The sequence below is a fragment of the Mirounga angustirostris genome, unplaced genomic scaffold (genome assembly GCF_029215605.1).
Source record: "Mirounga angustirostris isolate CCGP_5_RB_7025 unplaced genomic scaffold, mMirAng1.0.hap1 SCAF_4, whole genome shotgun sequence".
NCBI classification, from domain to species: Eukaryota; Metazoa; Chordata; class Mammalia; order Carnivora; family Phocidae; genus Mirounga; species Mirounga angustirostris.
Window position 1 is genome coordinate 145338647 of NW_026991712.1, and position 23572 is coordinate 145362218.

At 47.1% G+C, this 23572-nt stretch overlaps 1 pseudogene; it reads right to left on the reverse strand.

Moving 5' to 3' along the window:
- Positions 1 to 22392: 22392 nt before the first annotated feature.
- Positions 22393 to 22518, reverse strand: LOC123860758 (U2 spliceosomal RNA; annotated as a pseudogene).
- Between the last annotated feature and the right edge of the window lie 1054 nt (positions 22519 to 23572).

Sequence of the window (23572 nt, forward strand, 5' to 3'; positions counted from 1 at the left end):
GCACAGAGGTGAGTCGCCAGGTTGGCGGAGGAGACAGAGACAACCTTCCTTGTCAGGGTTGCCCAGAGTTTGCAATCTACAGAGCCCTGCCAGCCATGCACACAGCCCAGACAGCCTGGCAGGGCAGAGATTACGCTCCTCCCTTCTTCCAGAGGAGGAAACCAGCACAGAGAGTCATGGGAATTGCAGGAGGGGGTCACGGGGTCACAAGGCTTGGGGGTTTGTTCTCTTCAGAGAGGTTGACCTTCCCCCCTGCTGTGAGAGCTCTTTCAGCTGCTTTACCATGGGGAACAATGCAGTTGGCTCTGTGGCATGCATCGTGGTTTCTCTCTTATCTGAGTTTTTCCTGTTCCATGATCAACACAGAAACGATTCTTGTTGTCCTTAAGCTGTTTACCAGTGGCTCTCTCCTCTTCCTGGTTCCCCAGAGCCTGTTGGGTTCACCCCATAGCCATGGGGAAAGGGAGGGAGAGAAGAAACAGGGATTGAAAGCTCACTGTGAGTCAGGATCCAGCTAGGCACACCAATGGCTGATGGCGTTTATGGACAAGGACGCTGAAGCTCATGACGATGGCGAAGCTCAAGTCCAAGATGAAGCTCCTTGCCTGGACTCATATTGTTAGGTGGTAGAGCTGAAATCCAATCTCTGATCTGTTCGAATTCAAACAAGCAGAATAAACAATACCAGCTGGGACAAAAAGCTCAGAAACCAGAGCCTGACCTGAGGCTCAGTGTGCAGTAAGAAAATGTTTCTGGAATGTGATACACTCTTCCACAGGTTCATACCTGTTCACATGCCGGCCTCCTTCCTGTCCTCTCCAACCCCCTTTCCCCGCAAGCTCTTGTTCATCTTGTAAGCATCCTTATGATGCCTGGGTTAGGTGCCCCTCTCCCAGCTTCTTATTTCTCTGTGCTTATCGTTAACATACAGTTTAGCACAATGTATCATAATGGATGTTTTCGTGGGCTTTTTTCAAGTGACATCCCGGAAGCAGGGTTGATGATGAATCTCTGAATCCTCAATGCCTAGCACAGCTGTTGGCATGCAGAAGATGTGTGAGTAGATTCTTGTTGAATGAAAGAATGAACAAATGGAGGAATGAACCTTGTCCTCAGTTTCATTTGCCCACACTCGGCCTAGAAGTCCCACCCTCTACATGAGGAGGTTCGGGGAGATATGGTGACATGTCCGGAGTGCCATAGGGAGCCAGATGAAAGCCAGCAAAAACAAAATGAAACAACCACCGCCACCACTGCCCAGTGTCCCCTGTCCTCCAACACTTTGCAGGGATCAGCCATGCAGATGTCCTATTGAAAAGATCATCCCTGGAACTGTAGCAGAGATGGTGAGCTGCCTGCCCAGTATCCTTTCTCTTCATGTTGCTTCCTAATTTAAGTGAATTGAGAGTTGCAATATGCCTAGTTTAAAAAGGACATTTCCCAGCCTCCTTAGCGGCAAGGTATGGCCCTGTGATGAATTTCTGGCCAACGAGATATAAGAAGTTTTGGGATGGGATGTATGGGAAATCTCCTTTAAAAAAGGAGAGGGTAAGGGGTGCCTGGCTGGCTCAGTTGGTAGATCATGTGCCCCTTGATCTCAGGGTTGTGGGTTTGAGCCCCACATTGGGTGTAGAGCCTACTTAAAAAAAAGAGGGGGTGCCTGGGTAGCTTAGTCGTTAAGCATCTGCCTTTGGCTCAGGTCACGATCCCAGGGTTCTGGGATCGAGCCCCGCATCGGGTTCCCTGCTCAGTGGGAAGCCTGCTTCTCCCTCTCCCACTCCCCCTGCTTGTGTTCCGTCTCTTGCTATGTCTCTCTCCATCAAATAAATAAATAAAATCTTAAAAAAACAAAGAAAAGAGTAAGACAGATAAAGGTCTTTGTGGTGGTGGTTTTGCTTTTCCCTTTTCCTTCTAGAATGTTGACATAATGATAAAGATAGTTGCAGAAGTGATTTTGGACCACGAAATATCCTTAAGGATGGAGGTGTGCTAAGGATGGAGGGGCAGAGAGGTGGAAGGAACTTGGGTTCTTAGAGATGGTGGAGCCCTGGGTCGCTTGCTTCTAGACTCCTTATGTGGGGAAAAAAATAGACTTCTGTTTTGTTCAAGTCACTCTTATCAGTTTCTGTTTATTTATTGGAAGATGCAGGAAGGAAAGGAAGGGGTCATTGGCTCTGGGCCTGGTGGGCTAGGCCGTTTTTAGAAATAGAATTTAGAAAGCTGCCAGAGGTGCACCTTGGCTGAACGGGTATCCTGCCGGCCAGAGGAAAGGTCACGCCTCTGGGGTCCGGGTTCATTCACTGGCACCACCTGCCGCCCAGTTCCATCCACTAGGAACAGCGTAGGGCTTGAGGACTGGGTGGGGGGGGTGGTCCTCAGTTCCTCCCATGGGGTTCTGTGACCTTGGGCTGATCTCATCATTGCACTTTGCGGTTTGAATGGACTTCAGAGATCCAGAGCCTGTGTCAGACACTGAAGGTTGCCTGCCCAGCAGCCATTTCTGCTTTGGTTCTTGTTATTAGAACACTGATTCTGTTGCTCATCATGGTAATTTCTTTTACTTTTCCCCCCCGTTTAGTTAAGAGGCATGTGATCACCCTCCTGCTCCCGCCCCCCCACCCCACCATGAAATACAAGGGGGCACATCTGGGAAAGATTTCCTTATTCTTTTCTTAAGAAGAGGCCCAAGACAAACACCCACCTCCTCTTGCCTTTGGGCATTATTACTGAGTGAGGGTGTGAAGTTTGGAGCTGCAGGAGCCATCTTGACACTGTTAAAGAATCACATAGGAACTGGCTTGTGGCCCTGAGCCCTTTGAGGCCCTGTAATAGCCAGCCTGGGACCCCTCCAGCTGGACTTCTTGCTGTGAGATAACAAATCGAGTTATTGATTATCACCTTTATTTTCTTGTAGCAATAAGCCTCTTAACTTAAAAAGAATCTCATTTCTTTATTTGACAAATGTAGAGAATAAGGCTCAGAGAGGGAAAGCGACTGGCCCAAGGTCACATTTTAAGTACAGTAGTGGCAACCTGGAATCCTATTCTATCTTTCTCCCTAATACTGGAAAAAAAACGTTTTTCCTGCATAACACATGGGGTCACTTCAAGAATCAAGTGAGATTCCACACGTGTTTGGGATACATGGAGACCATCTTAATGGTTCTTTTCTTTCTCTCTCTGGAGAGGCGAGCCACGGATGTGGGACCAAGCCCAGTTCTACCACAGGGAGCATAATCCCGCATGACAACAAAAAGAACAATCATTCTTCAGATGTACAGAGCGCTTTATCATTTATACAGCGTGTCAACATTTGCCAAAGTTTTTCATATCCATAATTTCATTAGATTTTCACAACACTGCAGGCTGGACCAGATAGGGATTATTTGTTCCCATTTGACAGATGAGGACCCTGAGGGTCAGAGAGGCTAACTGATTCCCCTGAGGGAAATCCTGGGTGAGTGGATTAAGTACAGGCCCACAGCAGGGAGTTCAACGTCCGTGCTCTCTACCATTTACAGTGCCCTGTGTCCTTCTGTGGTCTAGCTTGAGACCACAAGGACTCTGGGAAGTAGGCCAAGTGAGTATTTATCCTACATAACAGAGGAAGAAGTAAAGGCTTGGAGGGGTAGACAGAGGTCATAGAACCAGCTCATTATGGCAGTAAGCTGTCATCCTTCCCTGATTCTACAGCATTTTCTAGAATCATTCCCGATATGAATATCTGCCCTTGTGGTAGGTAGGGCAGATATGGCCATCCTGCATAGGAACATGTCATGGGGCAGAGAGAAGCTACGTGACTTGGCTGAGATGACTGTGCCGGTGGCCAAAGTATGAATGTGGGCTTCCTGGCTCCCTGTCCATTGCTCTTCCTCCTCCTCCTCCTCTACCTCCACAGTGACAGGTGATCCTGGCTTATCACCTCTCTAAGGAATCCTATTTCCTCTTGTCTAAGTTGGGAATATGCTTGTCCCATCCACCACTGTAACCTGTTGCTTGGAATGGTGTCTGGCTCAATAAGTATTTCTTTTCTTTTTTTTTTTTTTTTTAAGGATTTTATTTATTTATCTGAGAATGAGAGAGAGAACACGAGAGGAGAGAGGGTCAGAAGCAGAAGCAGACTCCCTGCTGAGCAGGGAGCCTGATGCGGGACTCCATCCTGGGACTCCAGGATCGTGACCTGAGCCGAAGGCAGTTGCTTAACCAACTGAGCCACCCAGGCGCCCCTCAATAAGTATTTCTTAAGTGAATAAATGAATCTCTACATTCCAAGCAAATATTTATTGATGGTCAGATGCCTGGTGGTCCTTGGGAGGAGGTGAGGGGGCAGGCTCAGCACTAACAAATACATGTAGCAATCTGCCTTTTAGTTCTTGTTGTCCCCACCGCTCCATGTCCTCAGGGGCTCAGTGTGATATCCTAGGCATGGTTCAGACCTGAGCCACTCTATGCAGGCCCAGCTCTAGCCCTAGTGGGGCTTAGAATAGGCATTGTTGCCAATGTAGCCTGAAGGCCTATTAATTCACTTTATTTACTCATGCCTTCATTCATTCCACCCATTCATTCACGCCTACAATAAATAGACCTGCTCTCAGGTCCTGGGGATACCAAGACAGAGTTTCTGCCCATTTGTTGCTTATGTCTAGCTAGGCCACAAATAATGAGCAGATATTAAAACACTCAGGTGAACGGCAACCACAGGGATAGGCAAAGGGTGCTATCGGAATATAGAGAAGGGGCACCTAATCCTGTCTGGGCACAGGGATGCTTCCTATGTACCCACAGTTGCCACTAACTGAGAGCTTTCCACATGCTGAGCTCTATGCCAAGCTCTTTACGTTTACTACTTCTCATAGCAGCTCTGTGAAGAAGGTGTTATCATTCCCATTTTACAGATGAGCAAACTGAGGCTTAGATTTGGGCAGTGACTTTTCCACAGTCATACAGCTCATTAGTGCTAGGGCTAAGATTCGACTCTGATGCTTGGGCTCCTGACAGCTGATCTGCATGCCTGCCGTGCAGACTGCCTCTGTGTCCGTCAGGGGACACCTGAGTCGTATCCTGAAGGAGAAGTATGAGTCAAGTAGGCATATTGGCTGTGGCAAGGGTGGTGGCTGTAGGTGTCTCCGTGTGAGGGTGTGGTTTGGGGAATGGCTAAAGGCATTGCGGACAGAAGGGAAGAGCACTGGCAAAGATGCAGGAGTTGGAAGCAGCAGCTTGTGTCTAAGTGGGGCCAAGGAATCGAAGGTGTGTCCTCCCCACCCATGGTTATGGACAGATTATACAGGGATCTTCCTGCATGGTGGGGCTGGGGATGGGTTGTCTCATAACCCTAGCAGCCCTATAGTGACTGTAACCTTTGGGTGACTGGTTGGGTTAAGCATCATCACACAGAAAAGTCCTGCTAGAAAGAAAATCATAGCCCGGTTTTTGAATTTTGTAAAGGTTTTGGCCAGGAGGACTAAGAAAATGTGTGGGGCTTGCTCTCACAGGGAGGAGTGAGAGTGTGGGTCTGCCTGGCGGCTGCGTACCCACAACAGTTGGCTCGGTGAGCTGCTCTTGGGAAGAGGGGTTCTTATTCTTTCTCTCCCCTTCCATCTTTCTTCTTGTTTTCCACATGTACTCACTGAACACCCACTGTGTCCAGCCTGGTGCTATGGTGGATACATGGATGAATCAGACCTGGTTGCTGCCCTCGGAGTACCTACAGTCTAAGACGGGAGATAGGGCATACTGATAGATATGCCAGTTGATAATCACAGAGGGGGCACCAGCTACAAAGTATTTTTAGTTTGATCGACATTTCTAGGCGCCCATGTGTGGCCAGCTGATGGAGAGCAAAGATAAATACCATGGAACTCTTATTTCTGAGAAGCCACCATTAAAAGGAGAGAAACTTGAAAGAGTATAAAGATGGAAGCATGGGTGGAGGAAGGAGGATAAGTGAGGGAAGCCACAGATGTGTGAGGACGTTTGAGCCAGGCCTTCAGCCCAGCCTGGGGAAGTCCCATTCATGTTTCATGAACGTGATCTTTGAGGAAATGAGTTTTTCATATTATCTCAGAATCCTTCAAGGGTCTGTGGAATCCATATGATGAACTCTGTTTTTCTGTTCCGTTTTCTCTGAGGCCCAGAGAAGTGAAGTAACCCACTAAAGGTCACACAGCTGGCAAGTGGCAGAGCTGGGAGCAAACGCAGGCCTTTTGGCTCATGTTCTTTTTAAGACACCCTGCTGCCTCTAGAAATAACACAAGGGAGAGAGTGACAAGTGCCATGTGCCCATGCGCCGTCTACTTTTAGCCCCTTTATTGGACCAAGGCCCAGAAAGTGTCCCATTGTGTCACGTCTGTTCAAGGCTGCGGGTGATCTGTGGGCTCAGGCTTAATCCAGTAGGAGGATTTAGTAACACAGGTTGCCTGGCCTCTCAGTGGGAGAGCTGGTTAATCCTCCAAAACCCCCTGTTCCAGCTCCATCCTTCAGTCACGCTGATCAGGATGGGGCTCAGAGCCCCATTTTGGAGTCTTTGCAATGTGAATGGCAGTGGTCACCCCAAAGCTTTCCCTGAAGATGCACTGGGCTTCAGGGCATAAGTGGGCCGTGGGGCACAGTCCCCTTGTCCCAGGCAGTGAGGCATGCAAAAGTGGGTGGGGGCGCTTTGAAACTGTTGCAAGAAAAGGGAAGGAAAGTTTTCAACACTGACTGGCTCAGCACGTGGCGCTAAATGTTTTACATACGTCTGAGAGGAAGCGTTTGCTACCGAAAGGGCCTGAAGTTTCTGCAGCAAGCTTTGAAGGCCAGTCTCATCGACGTAGTCCCCTCCTTGTCAGTCTTTCTGCAGGAATAGCAATCTGTCAAACCACGAAGGTGGAAGCATCCCACCCAACCCCACCCAGAGTCCTGTGACTCCTGTTTTGCAGAGGAGAGGAATGTGGCCCGGAGAGGTCAGGCGGGAGGACGGAGTTAGCCATTGGTGCTGCGGGGATGTAAATGTAGGCCTTGGACTCTAGGACAGCGCGTGGGACACTTCCAGGGGCATGCTGGGGCCACGAGCCCTAGGGAGGAGGCTGGAGTTGGGGGTCCATGCCTACACCCAGGAATGTGTGCTGAATGCATGAAATCCAGATGAGGTGGGTGGGGAGCAAGGAAGCTCCTCTGCCTGGCACTGGGCTCTGAAAGCGGGGGTCACATAGAGATGCCTGTGGCCCCCTCTCCTTCCCGTGGAGCCAGTCACATCCTAGCTCCGGAGGGCAAAGGCCATTCCTCTGAGAGAATGATGTCTTTCTCTCCCAAAGCCGCTGCTTGCAGAACTGCGGCTACCCCAGCCCCAGCTGCTGAGTGTAACTACACCAAGAAATCAGTGGTTCTCATGGCCGGACAGATGCTTCCACACAGCTTCATTTGGCATAATTATAAGTTTCCTCAATACGTTTTATGTGCATTGTTGTTTCAGCAAAAATTGTTTTGACATGGAAAGTTTTTTTATTATTGGTGATTTTTTCAGGTTCTTTATCATCCCCTAAGGCTGGTTCTCTACCCACATGTACACACTTCAGTGATAGGCACATCCTGGGGTTCCTCTTTCCCTTTCTCTAGTTTATGCTTTAAAGGGGGAGGGAAGCCTAAATTACATGGTAGGATTCTAGAGGCTGCGAAGGCCAGGTCAGCAGAAAGTGGGGGAGGGGTGCCTCCTGGAGATGGATTGACATCAGCCTCCCTGAGCCAGGGTGTCTCTGGCTAAGGACCCTGTAGCCCCCAGGCCCCGGGAGCACTGCTTTGGGAGTCTGCTCATTGAGGAATTGAATCCTAGCACTGTCACTTGCTAGCTGCGTGACACTGGGCAAGTTACTTAATATCACCCCCTCCTTCAGTCCAGTTTGCTTTCCAAACTGAGGTACAAATGTTCTTGGAAAGAGCATGTCACTGTGCTGGGGGATGCCAAGTCACCCACTCAGTAAACACGAAATTTCCTAATGAAGCACAGGTTTTATCACAGTGGTCGTGGTGGTGGTGGTGGTGGTGGTGTGGGTGTCTGTGCGTGCTCCAGCAACAATAATATTATCTATTAATATAGATACAGATGGCTACATATAGAAATATGTATAGGTATGTATAAGTACATGGGTTACTGGTTTTCATACACACATATATTTCCTAGCTCTGTCAGCTGAGAGAGCCTAGAAGCAAGGACCCTCCAATCACAGTTTGCACACCTAGTGCCCAGATCTTGGTTGCTAAAACCATTGTACAATAAAAGGAATCCGTTCTCTTTAGAGACATGGCTGAATCTAAGCCTAGGGCAGGAAATTTATAAGATGAGCTTAGGGCATCTCATCGTACCAGAGAGTAAGTTCCAAAAGTAAGACAAAACAAAGCAAAACCGTGATGGGTTATGTCAAAGGGATGCAGGAGCCAAGTGAAAGAGCTCACAATGATCAAAGCTGGAGTAATGTGAACAACAAAATAAGTAAGTTAAGATTTTGATTGTAACACAAAATACAAAACAAATACTCAGGTGCCCATATTGGTATAAACAAATGATTCAATAAATCAATGGAGGAGAATATACAAATTGCCTATATAGGAGAATTCAAAATAATATTATTTATTTATTTATTTATTTAACATTTTATTTGTCAGAGAGAGCACAAGCAGGGGGAGTGGCAGGCAGAGCAGGCAGAGGGAGAAGCAGGCTCCCCGCTGAGCAGGGAGCCCGATGCGGGACTTGATCCCAGGACCCTGGGATAATGACCCGAGCCAAAGGCAGCCGCTTAATGGACTGAGCCATCCGGGGGTCCCTCAAAGTAATTTATATAGATACTCTGCCATCAAAGAGGTGAAGCACATCTCCCTACTCCAGTGTGGACTGCAAATAGTGGTTTCCTTCCAAAGAATGTGGGATGGAAAGGGAGAAAAAAAGGGTAACTTTACAGTAGAGAAATCTGGCAAACACTACCACAACCAGGTGTTCAAGGTCAGTGTCAACAATGAGAGGTCATATTGGTGTATGGTGAAATGATACGAACAAAATGGCATTTTGCCTCTGCAATCTTCCTTCCCAAACCCCAGTCTGAGTTACAAGGAAAACATCAGACAAAGGTTAACTGAGGGACAGCCTATAAAATGCCTGACCAGTTCTCCTCAAAATGGTGAAGGCCATCAAAAACAAGGAAAGTCTGTGAAACCGTCACAGCCAAGACGAGCCTTGGAGGCAAGACAACTAAGTATAATGTGTTATCCTGGATAGGAACCTAAAACTGGAAAAGAACATTAGGTAAAATATAAAAATGTCTGAGTAAATACAGATTTATCAGTTAATCACAATATATCGTCCTTGGTTCATTAATTATAACAAATGTGCCACATTCATGTACAATGTTAATAATTGGGGGATCTGAGTGTTAGATATACGGGAACTCTGGACTATTCTTTGTCATTTTCTGATAAATCTAAAGCTATCCTAAAATATGAAGTTTATTTTTAAAAATAGAATAATACCAGGGGCTCCTGGGTGGTTCATTCGGTTAAGCGTCTGCCTTCGGCTCAGGTCATGATCCCAGGGTCCTGGGATTGAGCCCCAAGTCGGGCTCTCTGCTCAGTGGGGAGTCTTCTCCCTCTTCCTCTGCCTGCCTCTCTCTCTCTCTCTCTGTCAAATAAATAAAATCTTTAAAGAAATGGAATAATACCATAAAACATCATTTGGTGAGTGGGTGCTATTAAATGGTAATAAATGATAATGAGATTGAGAAATTTGTATTCACTCAAATGGCCTATAGGAAGAGCACTCAGAGGAATGCCCTGACAAGGCCTGTTCCCATAGAACCTGAAATTTCAAGGGCATGGGTACTGGCTGACGCCAAGGTTTCAGAGAAGGGGTATCATTATTCTTCATGAGACAAGGAAAAGGTGTTTTTTTTTTTTTCCCCCTTCTAAAAGGGAGGAGGAAGCAGGAAAAACAATAATGAAGATTTCTTGAGTGCTGAGCTATGCCAAGTGCTTTATCTGTTCTAAGTGCTTTATCTCATTGAATCTTGATGAGGTAGGTACCATTATATCCCTAGAAAGAGGGAAAGAGAAAAAACTGAGGCCTAGAGAATTTGACCTGCCTAATAACATAGAGTTAATAAGGGATAGGGAGTATGAGGTAGGATTTGAATCCAGGAAGCTTGGCTCCAGAGCCGTATCCATGAGTCTACTTGCAAAGAAATATGTTGGTGCCCTGTGACCACTCAAATTCCACTGCAGTGTTTCTAAATTCCTGGAATGTGTGGTGTGAGCTTATTTTCTGTACAAACAAGAAAAGGACTGAATTTTCTATCTTTGATGACTTTGGACTATCAAAGGCCAGTGAAAGTTTAGGTCAAGTTTACTTAGATCTGAGTGTCAGGACAAGGGGGTGGGACGGGGGCTTAGTACTTAGCTGACACTGGGTAACACTATTATTATTACTACTGGTCATTGTCTTCCTGCCCCACTACCTCCCCACCCCTCACTCAATACCCTAGAGGCTCCTTCAAGTTGGGCTACTTCCTTAGGGGAAACAGGATGTCTTCTACAGGCTTGGGCCAGGTCTCTGGGGGCTTGGGGTGGGAAGAGGCTATCTGATTGGTTAACACGGAGCTAGGCACCAGAGAGGAAGTAATGTTTCCGGGAGTTGAGGAAACTGCCATTTCCTCCTCCAGCAGGAATTGGCCTTGGCTATTCTCAGCACCCCGTGGCCATGTGGAGCAATGGAAATCACAGTCTGGCAGCGTCTCAGATTTGTCTCCTGCAGTTTAACAATCTCCCAGTCAAAATAAACTGGCTCCTTCGGTCTCCAGGGCATGGTTAAGGTAATAATTGAGAGAGAGAAGCCAGAGACCTGGCTGTAGCACAAAGGCGTGGAAAGACTTTTATATCAGACTGGTACTGGCTGCTTATGCCTCATTAAAGTGGTTTAATTGAAGCATTGTGAAGACAAACAAACCAAGAGATTCAGTTATGGTTTCTCAAATAGCTAGTCTCCACCTAAGGAGAATCTGTACCGATGGGGGTAAGGGAGATCGTTGCTCCTTGAAGCGTGTATGCGTAGATAAGTTCTCAACAGGAAAGCTGCATGATTTAGGAGAAGGGGAACTGGAAAATGGATCAGAGAGATTTGGTCCAAATTGGAACTTCAGCAGACATGCTATTTTGAGACAGTCACAACATGGCTGATCTATGCTTTCTTCATGTAGCAAAACCTGCCCTGTTTACCTCACAAAGATATTCTAAAATCAACTTTCCTTCTTTGCTTTATCTCTTCATGTCCACCAGTTCCAAAGCTTTGGAGACTCTCTCCCTCCCTCCGTCCCTCCCTCCCTCCTTCCCTCCCACCTTCTATCATTCCTTCCATAAAAATTCACTGAGCACCTACTAAATGGCAGTGATCTTGCCTTCAGGGATTCAAAGGGAATGATACAGAGTTTGAGAAAGTAGGTAACAGACAAGTAAATACACATGAGAAAATTTTATAGTGTGATCAGAACTATGAAATATGAAATACACATATGTCTTGACAAAAAGTAGTTCTGGCTCCATGAGGGGGTGGCGGCCTCCCCGAGGAGGTCATATTTGAAGGGTGCCTAACTCATGAGACAAAACCAGCCGTTTAAGGAGGTGGGTTCCTAGGAGGGGGCAGGCCACCTGTTCATTGATAATGTGTATTTATTGGGGGATTCTTAATACCAGAGATGTAGTGGTGAGGCGGACAGTCAAGGTCTCTGCTTTCATGGAGTTTATATTTGGGAAGAAGGGACAGAGAAAAATAAACACACAGGTAAATAAAATTCAGTTACTGATAAACATTCTGTAGAGAATTAAGACAAAGGTTGGTCAGAGGGTAGCGTAACTGGGTGATCAGGCAGAGGAAGCAGCAGAGCAGAGGGCCTAAGGCAGGAAGGGCCTGCTGGTTAGATAAACAAAGGCATAAAATGTTCTTCTGACCCACGCCTGGACGTTCCCTATGCCCCACTGGCTACATTCATTGCTACCCAGTTTATAATGGCTCTGAGTCTCTTCCCCATTTACTTGTGGGAATTCCAGCCTGTTCCAGAGGTTTTCCTTGGGCAAGGGGGTTTGGAGTGGGTGGGAGGAAGGTGCACTCACACAGTCTGCAGCTTAGGCATTGCTGGGACGCTGCCCCCTACTGGAGTGTCTGGCAATCAGAGGCACTTCTTGACATCCTCACATGCAGAATGGCCACGCCCTCCCTGATGGTGGTCTTCCCAAGGATACTAATGGGGGAGCTGAATGTCTAATAAAACTGATGTCTAGCAAAATGAAGTTGACTTGCCGAGAGGTGGGTCCAGCATATGATGCAGCGGGACCCCAGCCAGACTCCCTACCCTTGAGAAGCAGGTAATATACTAGAGACCTGGGTTCATGGGCTCAAAAAAACTTTTTTTTTTTTTTTTTTAATAGAGTGCCTGCTATGTGCTAGACTGATGTGAGGGGCTGGCAATACCAGGGTAAGTGAAAGTCTAGCTCTTGCCCTCACCACTCATTGATCTTGGAGGTTAGTGGGCCTTTAATACCAAGGTAGGGCATCTGGATGCAATTCAAAGTGCACTGGGAGGCATTTGAACCAACCACTCAGGAGACTTTCTGTGGCAGGTTATAGGGAACCTAACCCACGCTGGCTTGGATAATAAAGAAGGTTTATTGGTACACCATAACTGAAAGGTTGAAAAGTAGAGAGTCCTCAGATGTGGCACAATCAGGGCTCCAGCTCTGTCTCTGGGATTCCCTTAGCTCCATTCTCCTCCCATGTAGTCCAGTGCCTCCCTCCCAAGGTAGCTTCCAGCAGGCACAGAGGCTGTGCTCTTCCATTCGTGTTCTGGAGAGAGAGACAGTGATAGAGACAGACACAGGGACAGAGAGCCTGCCCCAGAATGAGAACAAAATATCACTTCTGAGCTTCTGACTGATGGCTTCTCCTTACACCTTGCTCAATCTCTGTAGCCAAGAGAATGCAATGCCCGGATTACCAATTCCTGCAGCAGCGCTAATGGGACTCCCCAGATTAGCTAACTAGGCTCACCAAACCACGGCATTACGGGCAGGGTGGATGCTGGGAGGTAGCAACCATGCCTGTTACAATGGAAAGACTTCAAGCAGATTTCAAGAAGGTCGATATAACTGATTTGCATTTTTAAAGAATGCTGTGCATTGGAGGAGGGAAGAAGAGAAAGCAGGGAGAACCATTTGGAGCTCTTCCAAAGAGAGATGATGGTGGCTGGAGCCCCAGGAGAGGGATGGCAGGGGAGACAGAGCAAAAGGACAGATGTGAATACTGTCTCTGTCACTTAGCAGTTGAGTGGCAATGACATGGGTCTTAACTTCCCCATATCATTTTCCAAATTCATATTATGGTTGTATAAATTCATAACTTTCAGGATTATAGAGATACGTTAAATGTATCTACCACAATGAAGGTCTTCAGTAATTGGCATTATTACTATCAATATCCAGACTCCTTACATGACATACAAGTCCCTTCATGTTCTGGACTCAAATAACTCTGGGTGGGAGAGTGAAGGGGAGAGTCTCCCATGTTTAGCCAGTACACATGCTCTTCCCATTTTGTGGTGGAACCTCCCCAAATGGGAAAAAGTTATCCTGTAGCCAGTCATGAAACTTCTTTCTTGTTCCCAGGGGATTTTTGTCCCCAGTCCTATCAATCAGTGTCCACATCTTGACCAGCACAGAGAGCAGTTTGTCATGTTTCAGTCTGTAAATATTGACAAAAGAAATGAGAGTTGGCTCAATGCACTTTAATGAGTAAGAAACAAACCAGCTTGCTCAAATTTCCAGGAATTTTCTCCTGAACTGAGTTGCATTGTGGTTGTTGCCACTCCCCAAAACCAATGTCCTAAGCCCAGGAAAGCCCCCTGTTATCACGGTCGCTCCAAAATGCTTTCACCAAAATCAGTGGGTTGAGTGTTGTCCTAGAGAATAATAATTTTGCACAATACAAACAGAGCCTTCGTCTGCAAGAGGGACATGAGTTTCTGGCAGGAAGTGAGTGCACACCTAGTAGAGAGGCTGTAGAATGCCTTTGTGGCAGGGTGGGTGCGAAGGGGCCGGTGGGAGAAGATCGCTGGGGCAGAGGGTGTGGCACTACCTGTCTGTAGTTGAGTTTTAGTGGGGATGAGGGCGTGGAGCCCATGAGTTTAGGAGTCAGACTGACCTGGGTTTTAATCTCATTCCTGCCATTCATTAGCTGTGAGACTGTTCATTTGTTTAAAACAGGCCAGATAGTGGGGAGAGAAAGTACAAAACCTGCTCCTAAGAAAGGACTATCTAACAATGGATACAGAGAAGTCGATTACAGTAGAGTATGGGAGTGGGGTAGTGGGGGCACAGAGAGGGGGCACCAGCTCCAGTCTCCCTGTGAGGGAAGAGTCATAAAGAGCTTCCTAAAAGAAGCAGAGAAGTGTAGAGATTGGGAAGGAGAGCATTAGCCTGGAGAAGGAGAGGGCAGGGTAGTAGGGTCTGTGTTCCTGGTGGAAGGAAGTACATGCAAAGTCCTGGAGGCAAAAGTGAGTTGGAGCGTGATGGGCCAGTGGGGAGCAGATCCGGCCTGGGAGGTCAGCAGGGCCAGACGACGAAAGCGCCGAGAGCCGCTGCTGTTTCAACTCTGAGGACAAGGGGAGCTCTTGAGGGGTTGAAGCAGGGGAAAGGAAGAGGCACATAGGCACCTGAAAGCCTTTTGAGCGGCTGAGTGAAGACGGGGCGGGAGGGGAGCAAGACCGGAAGCGGGGACAGCAGGGCCAAGGCTGTCCCAGGGTCCAGGGGAGAGAGGAGGGCAGCTGGATTGGGTAGTGGCATTGGAGAGAGACAGTAATACATGCACCTGAGGGGTACTTGGGAAGCGGTTGCTTGATCTCAGAGAAAGAATGGGCCAGACACTCAAAGTGCTTCATTCTATGTCTTAGGATGTCCCTGTGAGGTAGATCTGGCTCCAGGAGGTTAAGCAACTTGTCCACACCTAGTAAGTACAGACACAGAATTCAAACCCAGGTCTGTCTGCCCTCAAATGCCTCGTTTTTCACCATTAGATTATGTGGCTTTCCTAAGTCAAATATGACCATTTATTGCTTGTCGTGTTTAAATTAAGGACCATAGACGTTATACCAGTTCTGAAGGGTTGAAGTGGAGTGATAGAACGCAGACCAAAGAAAGTTGAGGACTGGTATCTGTGGGAGTATCATGCTGGCCATCCACATCCGCCTCCATCTGTCACCCCCTCCCCAGCACCACTGCTGCCCTCACTGGGCGTTTAACCAGGTCAACTGCCATCTTCCCAAGGAAGCATCATGGGTGGACCTCCTTCCCCATCAGGATTAATAGCACTGTTACCTTCCTATCCTTGCCTGTTCACACGTCTGTTTTGCCCACTGGCCTGGAAGCTCCTCGAGGGCACAGACAGTGTTGTCATTAGTGAGATATTCCCAGTGCCTCGCCAAGGAGAGTAGACTCATTAAATATTGGATGATTGAGTGATTGCAGGAAGATCATGGTCACACCATGAGAGTACAACCTGTTTGTTACGGTAGAACGTGTAAGTGAAGGCAGCTGCTTTGCCCTTCTTTATGCCGACGCCTTTTCCTTCTCTTGTCCTGTGAAATCATGCTTTCTGTTTGTGGCCCGGTTCCCCCCTAGGAGCCAAGACTGCCATGTCCTTTTGGTACATGCTCCCTGCACTTCTCCTTAGCTGTTGTTCTCTTGGTTCTTTCGTACAAATTACATGTTTCTTCCAGCCTGGCTTTAATCATCACAACCTTGAATCCTCATCGGACTCTCTGCCCTATCTCAAACCAGTGCTTAAAGGACACTCTTACCCTCAGAAGAAATGGTATAATTTTCATAAACATGGGTCATTCCCCCCTTGCATCAATGTTAGATATGAAACCACCACTTAACAAGACATACCAGAAATACAGAATGTCTGAACAAAGGCTGTGGACAATAGTATTTTTTTTCCCTCTCTCTATTCCTGTGAAATTGCTCTCCCAAAATAATCCTAATGCTTTATTTACTTCAGCTTTGGGTTTATTTTGAGATGAACTTTCCTGAAGCTGAGTCTTAGGATGTGATTCTTATCCTGGTCACATCCTGGGGAGTTGTTTTGTGACTTGTTTGAATGGGCTCTGGCTTTTCCAGGGAACCTCTGGCACCGAGGAAGGGGCCAGAGGATGTCAACTCCCACGTGCAGTCCAAAGACAGAGATGACAAAGCAGCAGCTTGGGTGGAAGTGCTCCCCGGAGGAAGGGCCTTGTCCCCGGGGCTCACCCACCACAAACACAGGCAGAGGCGAACTCAGCTCAGACTTTATCGATGAGCTATTCCGGAGGCTGATGTGTCTCACGGTTTCCAGCATCTGAGTGATTTGTGAACATTAGGAATTCAGACACTGGATGATTAAAACTGCCAGTGCTGGGAATTTTCTCATTTCAGGAAATTTTGGTTGTGAGGCATGCTGGAACCTCACCAGCAGGCAGACCCGAAGGGCAGGAAGTCCAGACTGGGGGTGGGAATGGGGCTGTGAGAACTGACCAGAAGGCAGCGCAAGGCCCTTCACTATCATGTCAGACAGATCTGTGTGGGAATCCTGCTTCCCCGAGCCTCAGTTTCTCCACTGGCAAAATGGGGATGATAACACTACCTCGCAGGAGTGCTGTGACAATGAAATTAGATAATGGCCTGCCTGGCACGCAGTTGGGGCTTGGGACAGGTGAGTTCCCCTCGGCTTCTGTAGGAGTGAGGGGAGCTGAAGTGCGGTCCAGGCTGGATTGGTCTGGTTGACAACAGGTGGTAGTTAGTGGTCCATCTAAGTCAGATCCTGGAGGTCAGGGGACTGGGTCTGACTCTTAGAGGTGCAGGAAAGGGGCCAGCCAAGGCCACATAGGTGGTTGTAGTCATGACCAGGCAGGTCATGCAGTCAGGGCAGGGCTTTAATCCAAACTTCGATCTTGGAGGAAGCTCCTGGAGCCCCACGTTTATCCCTGGTTGTAGCGTATAAAGCAGCGGTTCTCAAAGCATAGTCTGAGATCCCTGGAGGAACCTGACACATTCTCAGGGGTCCATGAGATCAGAGTTATCTTCATCCTACTACTAAGATTTTATTTTCTCTTTTCATCGAGTTGGTGTTTGAACTGCTGGTGCAAAAGCCACAGTGTGTAAAACTGCTGGTGTCTTAGTACATATCAAGGCGGTGGTACCAAACTACAGTAAGTAAGCATCATGTGACTCACCACCACACGTGCACAGTAAAAAAAGGGGGGAAAAAGCCAGTTTCACTTCAGGGTGTGCTTGGTGAAGCAGGAAAAGTGACCAAATTTATTAAATTTCAACCCTCGAGTACTTATCTTTTTAATGTTTGTGTGATGAAATGGGAAGTATGCATAATGCATTTCTGCTGCCTGCCAGGGTGCACTGGTGGTCTCGAGGAAGTGTGCTGGCACAGTTGTTTGAGTTGGGAACTGAGCTAGCCACTTTTTTCTCAGAACACCGTTTTCCCTTGAAAGAATGACTGACACGCACCGTGGTTATCAGACTTGGGTAGTTGGCAGATTCTGGGAGCTGTCACTTCACAGAAAACAAGGGGCCGTGTTTGCTGCCAGTGATCAAATGTGAAAGTTCAAATAAATACTGAGAATTTTGGAAGACTTGTGTTCCCACCCTGAGCTGTCCGATTGCACACTGCAGCTGCCCTTTAAGAAACCACCTCTCAGGCACCTGGGTGGCTCAGTTGGTTAAGTGACTGCCTCTTGGCTCAGGTCCTGATCCTGGAGTCCTGGGATCGAGTCCCACATCAGGCTCCCTGCTCAGCAGGGAGTCTGCTTCTCCCTCTGACCCTCCCCCCTCTCATGTGCTCTCTCTCTCATTCTCTCTCTCAGATAAATAAAATCTTAAAAAAAAAAAAAAAAGAAACCACCTCTCATCCAGTGTTGGTAGAGTATCAAAGAAGAATATCCACAGTTACCTGAGCAGGCTATTAAACTGGTCCTCCCTTTGCCAACTCCACATCTATGTGAGGCCCTGTTTCTGCATCTTGTTCAACTGTTAAGCTAATTAAACAAGGAGACTACAATAGTTCTAATGCCTTAGTAGCCTGGGCAAGTAAACCAGAATTTAAGCCTGTAAATGCCTCAGGTTTAAGAAATCACAACCTAAGGACAACCAGTCAAATAGCCAAATAGGCTTTCCCAAATAAGGTGACCACTGCTTAAGCTCCAGCCAATGCAGTAATTCCCTTTGTCCTTGTCTTCTCCATGAGCCTTGCCCCTAGCTCCTGCCAGGGGAGCACTCCTAATGACTCCTGGTTTGGTGCTGCCTGACTCAGATTGGTTGTTGCTCAGATAAACTCTTCACATTTCTACCATGCCTCAGCTTATCTTTTAACACAGCCAAATACCATATCACCATAGAGTGAATGCCAAAGAGGATACAGAAATCCACCTGTATGCTAAGAAGTCAGACATTAAAGAGATTTGCAAACCTGTGAAACAATGCCATTCTTCTTGCTAATTTTATGTAGATTTTTTCATTTAAAATGTATTGTTTTTTTAAAATAAATTAATAAATGTTCTTAAAAGCATAGAACAAGTACTGTATTATATTAATAGTCACTATCCCACAGCATTATAATGTCCCTGCCAGTGTTCTCCCCAGACTGTGGGGCCCCCAGAGCAGGGCCTGTCTCTGACTCATCTCTGTATCCTAGCACAGAGCTGAGTATCCATTGGGTAGGCATCAAGTTTGGAGAGCGAATGAACGAGAAGCTGGAAGAAGACATGGCAGATCCTAGCCGGATTCCTGATGGATAGGCAAATTCATGAGCCAGTAGGCTCAAGTCCAAAGTGGTAAGAGTGGGACATGAACAGGACCTGGATCAATGTGGGAGCAGTAGGGGTGAGAGAGGAGGGTCCCAATTTTTGCAGTAAGTCTGGTGGGATGGCCTTCCATGAGCCGTGTCCAGTGCTGGCCAGTGGGCATAGCAAGCTGTCTGTAGACATGGGATGAGGATGGAGACCGGCCCCACCTGCTGATGGGGCTGGGTAACACAGTCTGCCTGATGCCACCTGCATGGCAAGACAGACTTGCCAACCTAGGGGTCTCTGGGTGTGTGCCGCCGCGTGGGCTTGGGGAGATCAGGGCTGAAAGAGTTAAGCCTGGAGCATTAAATACGAGTCTTTCCTAAGTTTTCAAACTCCATTATACATCCTTAGGTGCATGTTTGACCATCTTGTCTTTGTGAATTGTTATTCTGAGGTATTTTTGGACATCCAGGAAGGAAAGGAAAAATGTCATCAATGTCTACTTGGTGCCAGGTGCTTTATTTATGTTTCCTCATGTAATCCTCACAAATGCCTCATGGGGAAAGTGCTAGTATTACCATTTTGGATATGAGAAAAATGAGACTCAGGGAGTGTGAATAATGTCTCTGTGGTCATAGTGCTCATCAGTGACCTGGCTGGGATTCGAACCCAAGTCTGTGTGAGTCCCAAGTCCATACCGTTGAAAAAAGCAAATTTTATTTCCTTGCTTGTTTGTTTATTTTGCCACTGGAGTAATGCATATTCACTGTCTAACAATGCCACAATTCTGAAACAAGTGAAAAATAAAAATTACCCACTAATTCTACCATTCAAAAATAAGAATTATTGTCACATTGGTATGTCTTCTCCAATGTTTTTCCCATGTATGTATTTGTAACCTGCTTTTCTGCTTAACGGTATCTATTGTAAACATCTTTCTGCATCTATAAACATGTTTCTCTGTGATTTAAAAGGGCTGCATAGTAGTTCATTATATGAATGTGCCGTTTATTTAACCAATCCTCTGTTGTTAAATAATGTAGTTGGCATCTGGTTTGTCATTAGTATTAAAAAATACTGCAATAAACGTCTTTGAAGTTTAATCTTTGTGTGTTTCTTTACTTCCTTAGGATAAAATCCTAAAAATGCAATTGATGATTTAAAGTAAATTTGGGTTTTAAAGACATTTCAATATACTATATTGTCAAGTTATCCCCCAGGAAAGTTGTAAAAATTTTAATTCCCGTTAGCAGTAGGTGAATGATCCTGTTTCCCTGCTCCCTCAATAAGTGATATCAGGAGATCTCTGCCGGTTGGGTAACCAAACACAAAATGTCTTAGTAAATCTGTATTCTTCCAGTGCCACCTTCTTGTTTCTTGATACAGTTTGAGTAATGCTCTATGCTAGGATATGAAAATTTTTACTACATTAGTTACCCAAGGAGACAATTTTCTATTTCCTGTATGAGCTGGGTGGGGTTGCAGTGGCCAAGGAGCCAAGTGGGAGTGACTTTGGTTAGGCAGTGGGACAGGTTGGATGAAGAGGGATTGGGTATTGGTAATTATTCTCACCAGCAGGGTGTTGGCTGGTGGTTAGAGTCTTCCCCAACTACACAGGGGAAGGGTGAGTCCTGGCAAGGTGTGCCTGCTCCCCAGGGACTGTGGTGGGCAGTCCAGACAGAACAGGTGCCAAAATGTCCATCAGGATGAGTGAGGTCTATGGAGAGAAGGGTGGACAGGCATCCCAGTAGGGGGCAGACAGTAGGGAATACAGACCTGCACTCTTGTGGATGGCAGCTTCAGGAGGATCAGGGAGAAGTGGAATTTCAAATGTAGGACAGAGTGCTCTTTTTGGCAGCTGCATGTCCTACCCAATGATCCGCTCATGGCGTGGCCACCAAAGGGTCTCAGTTTGTCATCCACTCCCTTGGTGAATTCTCCACAACTGTGCTGGCTTTCAGATGTAGATATCTACTTTGTGAGGTCTCTGGCGGTGTATCTTTGACGCAGGGGTAGACTCTGTTAGGGAGATGGAAGGAGGTCTCAGAAGCCAAATTGTTCATGTAACTTGCTAATTCAAGGTTACGGGAATGGAATTTCCCATTGACATAATAAGCTCATGCTCACCCTGAAAGCAGACCTACCGGTAAGACTAACCCCTGTATGCAAGGCTGTGTGGTGAGCATGAAATAGGAACAAGGAGAAATAAATACGTGTAACAGCCTTATAAGACTTGTCAGTTATTTACCACACAGTAGGGGCAGTCCCGCCAATGGGGCTATAAGTGCTACAGATGGTTGGGGCTGAATCTTCTCCATAGGCAGTGTCCCTTGGCTTGACTTGTGTGACCTTCTCTCTTTTTCAGTTGAAATGGTTGGCCAGCTCCCTTGCAGTGTGACTTGCCTTCCTTGGGAAGTCATCGGGGTTTTCAGCCTCTCCTGGCTGGGAGCCCTTCTAGCTCTTTCAGGTGATGTAGCATTTTTCTGTTCTGACCCACTGATTTTAAAGGTCAAATCTGAGTGCAGTCTTAGTGCCTTTACTTCCAAGTTGTCCCACATTGTGCTCACATCTAAAGGCCTTGGGGTTGGCTCCAGGACAGGGTCTGACAAGATCAGAGGTCCAATCCCAGAGGAACTTGGGGACTGGGTGGGAAACCTCAGCTGAGGGTAGGCACAGGGACAGATGGGGACTGAGGCTCTGACAGTGGCCCGCAGAAGCACCATGAGCACCTTCACTGAAATCAGACCACCCTCTGAGTGAGCTCAGCAGGCTGACCCGCTTGTGCCCCCAAGCCCTGACTGCCCACATTGGGCTTCCCCAATGTCCCTAATTAGTGAACCTAGAGGCAGAGCTAGAGAGGGCGAGTACAGGAATGAGAGGGCTTTCAAGGGGGCCTCACAAAAAGTGAGGATTGAAACCAGTCACTGGCCGAGCGGTGTCTAAACTTGGCCTGTCTACACTTAAGTAGGGTTAGAGTAGAGAACTGCCTCATCCTCAACCTTGTTGCAAAATGTAGGAAGGTGGCTTACTTACACAGATACACTCAAAACTGCAAGATAAAGTACACTTCAAGTCAAAGGGTAGCACAGCGAAGGGAAAGGTGGGAAAGAAGTGGGATGCTGTGGGCAGGGGAGGTAAATGCAGACAGCATAGGCATTCAAAGGTCCTTTCTGCTTGCTGCTGGGGGGCCATGAACCCGGATCAGGTTCACTGGCACTCAAGGAGAAAAGGGGCATATCAAAGCATTCTTCAAAGCCAGGCCCATATGTCTCACCTGGCCTACGAAGTCTCTACTGAATATATATGGGCACAAGACACATATTTTTAGATGTAAACATAACTTCTCTCAAAGACTTGAGTTTGCTCAAAGCAGAGACTATGTTTACTTTGGAAGGATGAGCCTTGGGAAATATGATTTGGAAATTAGGTTCCAGGTTCTGGAACATTCGCTGTGTGACCTTGGAAAGCTCTTTAACTTCTCTGAGCTTCAGGAAGTTGCTGAAAGGTATGCAGATAAGGGTTCTGGATTTTATAGATGAAGACTCTGCGCTCAGTGAAGGTACAGCTTCTCTGGTTCTCTCCTTGGCTATGTATGTGGCATAGTATATCTGTCTAACCTCATATTAAACTGGTAAGAACAGATATTACACTTGATCTTAGCCAAAAGGCTGAGAAGCGATTTTATCTGACCTCAAAGATCCTTGCTTGGGAAAGGGGGCTCCAGAAGCTTCAGTGGCTTGTCAGAGATCCCACAGCTGGATGTGAGGACCCAAACCTGGACCTTTTGGGTTCATAGCCCGTGCTTTTTCTACCATACATACTGCCTCTCCCCAGTGCCCTCAGTTCAGTTGCCTGCTAGAGAACTTTCCTTTCACCGAGGGTCCCAAGTTAGCAGAAATGTCATCGGGTCGACAAGACAAGTGCCTGTTTGTCCTTGGGGTACTTCTGACCTTTGCTTCATGCCTCCATTCTGGGCTATTTTGGGCCTTGGGGATGTAAGGAGGGTCTGTGGTGGGAAGACAGCTAGTACAGCTGCTTCATGATGCCAAGAGTCATGGAGAGAACCCTTGAATTGAAGCCTGCCCAGTGCTCTTAAGGATGCTGGCTTCGCTGAACAGCAAAAGGATCCCTCATTCTTGGGAGAAAACTTAGACATAGAACCTTTCCATGAGGCATTCTGAAATGAAGGCAAGGGGGAACAGAAGCTAGACCGGGCGCCAGGAGACCTCATTGTTGTGGAACGTGGTGGAGGAAGTGGGCGTCAGACCGCCAGGTGCTGGGGAGTAAGACGGGTGAGCTTGGTGTTGGGATGGCCTCTGTGGGGAGTGGAGTTCCTGTGTAAGCGAATGTTCAGTTGCCCTCAGGATCTCTTGGGACTGTCTGGGTGTGTGAGTTCCGACTAGAAAAACATCTCCTTGGCTGCAAGCTCCCAATGGCTACCAGCTATTTTCTACTTCTCCAACCAGGGCTGGCTTGAGTGCTCCAGGACTCAGCCTTGCAGACCCTGACACTGTGGAGGGAGTCCTAGCCCAGCCACGTAATCCCGCAGACGCATGGACTGCTTTCGTGTGGTCCAGGGCCACTGCGGTTCGGTGTCTGAAAACACAGTGATGTCACTTAGTTTTTTCCTTTATAGAAAGGTGAGAAATGAAATAAGATTAGATCCCAATCAGGAGCACTTTGTCTGTGATATGATTTAGTTAATCGATATAGTCACTGTGTGTCCGTGTGACT